The sequence below is a fragment of the Pipistrellus hanaki genome (genome assembly GCF_964339955.1).
Source record: "Pipistrellus hanaki genome assembly, chromosome: X".
NCBI lineage: Eukaryota > Metazoa > Chordata > Mammalia > Chiroptera > Vespertilionidae > Pipistrellus > Pipistrellus hanaki.
The window spans coordinates 13405222-13411476 of record NC_140524.1 but is presented as its reverse complement, the minus strand read 5'-3'; positions in this window follow the sequence as shown (position 1 = coordinate 13411476).

Sequence of the window (6255 nt, the reverse complement as noted above, 5' to 3'; positions counted from 1 at the left end):
AGTAAGGAGCTGGGGATGTGGTCCCCTCATGGACCAAAAGGAGGAATCACCCAAGTATGACACCAAGAAGCTCAAGGGGCAGCAGGAATGTTGGGAATGGAGAAGCCCAGATAATGTAAGCTTGCCAAGGAAGGCACCAATGGAGAGTTATCTCTTCTAAGGAGGTATGGAGTGGAGGAGGGCAGAGACGGGGAAACTTGTGTAAAGGCAAGGCAAAGTGCCTGATAGCAAACTTGTCAAAAATAGGCTTATTGGGTAGACACATAAGTCAAAAGTCAGAGGCTCAGCTGCATCCAGTCCCGCCCCTTCCTGCTTAGCAGCTTCCATATATTCCTCAATCTGTGAAGTGGGATTAGAAACCTTACTTGGCATGCTATGGTGAAGATTCAAAAGATGGAGAAGTGTGCTATACATGGGATTGCACACTACCAGTTTGAGGGGCAAATAGCCAATGAGTCACTCAAGGAATATCTTTTGAGCCCCTTCTATACATCCTAGACTGGGCTTAGAAGACACTTCCCAGCTGAACACATTCATTCTTTCTATAAGGGAATATATAACCCATAGCTAAAGAAGATTCTAGGTAGAGGTGAAAACAGCTGATTTATTCTTTCTGGATTAAAGAGAAGACTCCGGCTGGGACAGACAGGGACTTGGGGTTCCTTAGAGGCATCTTTTCCTTCTCCCTTGGAGTAATGGTATTCAAATGATTAGAGATGAGGTGGTGCATAGCCTGGCTCACTCTTGGGTGGACCTCTGAGTTAAGTAATTTGGATGTCCATCTCTCCCCCCCCCCCCAAAGTTGGCTTTGAAGTCCCTTTCCCTACTTCTCTCTCTAGGAATTACACCTTTCCCAATCTTTGGGTTTTCCCTTTAATTCATCTGAATTTATCATATCTAGCTAAACCTTTAATATTATGTATTCAGGAACCAAATTATTTAGTTTAAATAAAGTTGCACTTCTCAGAAGAAATAGGCAAGAAGATAGACATGCCGGACCATGTTGACCTTGCATCTTACCAGGACTCATTGTCCTTACTACTCATTTATCAGATGTACTTAATTTGAACAGCTATGCCTTGCAATTAAGGCCATTTATAACTTAACCCTGTCTACTTCTCCAGTTACATCTCCCCATGTTCCAGCTGCCCCAGGGTGGTCTCCATTCCCTGAATTTTCCTTGTGCTTTACAGCCTGTCTTACTGGCATTATGCTGTTCCATCTCCCTATAATTTCTTTCACTTCTTCTTATACCTATGTGAATCCCACTTATCTTTAAAAGCCCAATGCAATGCAACTTACCTAGGAAGCCTTCCCTGATGGCATGACATGTAAACTGATTAATATAGTACTTGAGCTGAAGTAAATGGTCAATAAATCTTTGTGCCCATTCACGTTGCTGACTGCTGCTCCTCTCTCAGTATTAATCTCATCTTTCTCTCTGTTCTCATTGTAGTTTGCTTGTTCTTAGATCTAAGAAGCCTGTTATCATTGTAATGACAGGGGTCTGGAATCAAATAGATCCAGGTCACCCACTATCTCTGTAACCTTAGGCAAGTCATTTCAACCCTGAGATTCAGTGTTTTGTTTTGTTTTAATATATTTTATTGATTTTTTACAGAGAGGAAGGGAGAGAGATAGCTAGAAACATCGATGAGAGAGAAACCAATGTTCCCGCAACCAATGTACATGCCCCTGACCGGAATCGAACCTGGGACCTTTCAGTCCGCAGACCGACGCTCTACCACTGAGCCAAACTGGTTTCGGTGAGACTCAGTTTTATTAGCTGTCAAATGGGAATGCCAATATCTACTTCATAGCATTGTTGTATGGATGGAATGAGATAAAATACAGAAAGCTTTTAGAAGACAAAGTATCTGGCCTATAGCAAATATTCAATGTGGGTTTTTTGTTCTTTTTATTGTCATTACTTTAATAAAATATAGGGGTTTCAATGTCTGGCCAAGAAGGAATGGTCTTATTTCTCCCAGATCTTATCTGTGACAACTAATCAATCATATATATAAGAAAACAAACAGAAAGACTCCAAAAGGTGGAAAGAAGAAAGAGGACTGATTGTCTAGGGACCTTGGAACTTGAGGAATAACATTTGGAAGTAGGGTTTCCTTATTGCCTTCCATATATTCCTGAAAGGGTGCTGTAGGTATCTGCAATCTGGAACTCACATTAGGCACAAAGCAACCCAAGAAAAGTATTTTTTCTCTCTAGCCAGAAAAATCTGGAAATGATGACCCAGCAGAACAGAAACCTTTTTCATGTCACCTGTCCTACTCCAGCAATGCAAGAAAGGAAAAACAACTCCCTCCTTGCAGTGTCAGCAATGTCAAGTGGGGAGCAGAATTTGTTGCCCTACACCAATTTAAAAAAAAGGTACAATGAGAAAATGTGAGCAGTGGTGCTGTTTGGTATTCCACTGTCTTAGATATGGTACTGTCAGTGGGATCCAGCAAGATGAACTTTCACTCCTATCTGATGACAACAAGCAATGCAAGGTGGTATAATTTGGCACTCTGTTTTTACAGGGGTGGTATTACCAGGGCCCAGTGAGGAGCAGAGCATCCACCATCACCTAGACTTGCATACTATGCCACAATAGGGTGACTCCTCCAGAGATGAAGATTAAGTAGGATCCCAAATCTCTCAACATGACACCCAAATTCCATCACATAGGGGGTTATGATTTCAGAAATATGAATACCGGGAGACACACAAACATTAAAAGTACAATGATTTGAAATCAGGGCAGTAAAAAGGAGGTGGCACATTTTTAAGTCCTAAAAGAAAAGACCTGGCAACCTAGAATCCCATACTCAAAGAAATAACATTAAGGAATAAAGATGAAATGAACATTTTGTTTAAAGAAAACTAAAGAATAAATTACCTGCCCACTTATCCTTAAAAAAATGGCCAAAGGAAATTCTCTAAATGAGAAATAAATGATATAGTAAGAAAACCTAGAATGCCAGGAATGAAGAACAGCAGAAAGAATAACAATACAAATACAAATAATAAAACTCTTTTGCTCTTAAATTTTCTGAATTATGTTAGATGACTGAGACAAAAGTCTTGACATTTTCTGATGGGGTTCTAAACAGATATAGAGAAAATATTTAAGATGATTATACTATAAAGTGAAGGAAAACAAAGAAACATAAATGGAGGTAAGGTTTCTACATTTTACTTAAACTGGTACAGTGTTGACACCAGTAGATTGCAATACAACCACTAAGAAAGCTATACAAATGGATACTTTCAAAACCACTAATGACAGATCAAAATAGAATTCTAAAAAGACAGATATTGACAGAGTGGACTAAAAAACATTATACAACTACTAGAGGCCCGGTGCACAAAATTTGTGCAGGGGGAGGGGGATGTCCCTCAGCCCAGCCTGCACACTCTCCAATCTGGGACCCTGGTAGGATTGGGCCTAAACGGGCAGTCAGACATCACTCTCACAATCCAGGACTGCTGGTTCTCAACTGCTCACCTCCCTGCCTTCCTGATTGCCCCTAACCACTTCTGCCTGCCAGCCTGATCACTCCCTAACCACTCCCCTGCCAGCTTGATTGATGCCTAACTGTTCCCCTGCCAGCCTGACTGCCCCTAACTGCCCTTCCCTGCAGGCCTGGTCACTGCTAACTGCTCTCCCCTGTAGCCTGCCCCCCTCCCAACTGCTCTATCCTGCAGGCCTGGGTGTCCCCCAACTGCCCTTCCCTTCAGGCCCAGTCACCCCCAACTTCCCTCCTCTGCTGACCTGGTTCCTCCCAATTGCTCTCCCCTGCTGGCCTGATCACTTACTACTGCCCTCCCCTGCTGGCCATCTTGTGGCTGCCATATTGTGTCCACATGGGGGCAGCCATCTTTGACCACACGGGGACAGCCATTTTGTGTGCTGGAGTGACAGTCAATTTGCATATTACTCTTTTATTAGATAGGATAGAGGCCTGGTGCACGGGTGGCAGCCAAATGGTTTGCCCTGAAGGGTGTCCTGGACCAGGGTGGGGGTCCCTTTGGGGCATGGGGCAGCCTGGGTGAGGGGCGTGTGGTGGTTTTCAGGCCAGCCACATCCCCTGGCAACCCAAGTGGAGGCCCTGGTATCTGGGATTTATTTATCTTCTACAATTGAAACATTGTAGCCTTTAGCAGAGGCCAGGGAAGGCCAGGAACTTGGCTTCCTCTATCACCAGGGAAACCCAAGCCTCCTGCTTGCTCTGTGGCCATAGCCATTTTTGTTGGGATTTATTGATCCTCTATAATTAAAACTTTGCAGCCTTCAGCAGAGGTCTGGGCCAGCCAGGGTATGCAGGAAGCTTGGCTTCCTCCATTCCTGGGAAAACCCAAGCTACCTGCTAGCTCTGTGGCCACAGCCATCTTGGTTGGGTTAATTTGCATACTTGCTCCTGATTGGCTGGTAGGTGTGGTTTGTTGGTGTAATGGAGGTGTGGTCAATTTGTATATCACCTGTTTATTAGATAGGATATGTTGTCTACAAGAAATTAATTAGTAACAAAATTGGCAAGTTGAAAAATAAAACAACAGCAAAACAATATCATGCAAACATTTATCAAAGGAAAAAAAAAGTGACTATGTTAATATCAGATAAAGTAGATTTCAGAGCAAAGACAGAGAGAATTTACACTAATAATAGACAAATATGTAAATTGACCATACATCCACAACGCCCACAGCCAATCAGGAGTGTGTATACAAATTAGCCAGACAAAGATGGCGGGCCTGTGGGGAGGACACATACTGCATACAGGTGCTGAGTGGCTGGGGATGGGCATTCCCAGCCCCCAGACACTCAGGGTCTATGAGTGCAAGTGCCAAGAGGCAGGGGGCAGGGTGGGAAGCCCACCCGCCCTTCGCTTAGCTGGGGCAACAAGGTGGGCATTCCCGGGACTCTGCCTGTTTTGAGCCTGCACCTGCGCCGAGCAGCTGGGGGCCCCGGGATGCCACTGGAGTGTCTGGTTCTGTCAGCCTGGCCTGGGGGCAATTGGAGTTCAAAGTCCTTTTGGTTTGTGTAGTCCCTGGACTGGAAGTGGAAACCAAGAGTGCAAGGAACATCAGGAATTCTGGGAACCGTAATTCTAGTGGCAGTCCCTGGACTAGAAGTGGAAGTCCAGAGCGCTTGGGAGCATCAAAAATGCTGTGAGTCATAGTTCTGGTGGCAGGCGTATTGCGGGATTTCCTAGACACTAGAGCAAAGTGAGCCTAGAGCAAGTTATTGTTGTGGGTGAGTGATTGAGGGAAAGCAAAGGTGTGAGACATAAGTAAAGTCACATTGTGGAGGAAAAATTAAAGGGAAGATATTCTACAACTTCTAGGAAATCTCCACCAATGGAGCAAAGGGGGAAAAAAAAAAAAAAAAAGACCTGTATTATTCTGTGAGCACCAAACCAAACTGGGTTAGGGTTTCAGATAATTCACTCATATGATTTCAAAGACAGACAGAAACTCCCGGATTGGAGAGGGCTCCCCTGAGGGCTCCCAGATTGGAGAGGGTGCAGATCAGGCTGTGGGATCCACCCCCTCTGCACGAGTCTTTGTGCAGTGGGCCCCTAGTATTATATAACATTAAAAGGGTCAATCCACCAAAAAAAAAAAAAAAATACTGTAATCTTAAATGTTTAGACACCAAACAATAGCGCTCCAAAATATGTGAAGCAAAAACTGATAAAATTGATTAGAGAAATAGATAACCCCACAATTATAGTTAGAGATTTCAGCAGCCTTTTCTCAATAATTATTAGAAAAACTAGACAGAAAGTCACCAAGGATGTATAAGAATTCAACAACACCATCACCTAAGGTGAACTACTTGACATTTATAGAACACTTCGCCCGACAACAGCAGATTTATGCATTATTTTCAAGTGTCTACATAATATTCACCAAGATAGACCATATTCTGAGCTATAAAACAAATCTAAATAGATTTAAAAGGATTGAAAATATACAGATATGTCCTGTGATCACAATTGTATCAGTAGAAATCAAAGTACAACATATCAAAATTTGTGAGACATGGTTATAATAGTGCTCAGAGGGAAATTAAAAGCACCAAATGTATACATTAGAGAAAAGGAACAGTCTTAAATAGTCTAAGTTCCTACTTTAAGAACTTAGAAAAGACAAGCAAAATAAACTCAAAACAAGCATAAGGGAGAAATAATAAATAATATCAATTAATGAAATTGAAAACAGAAAGTAAGACAAAATCAGTGAATT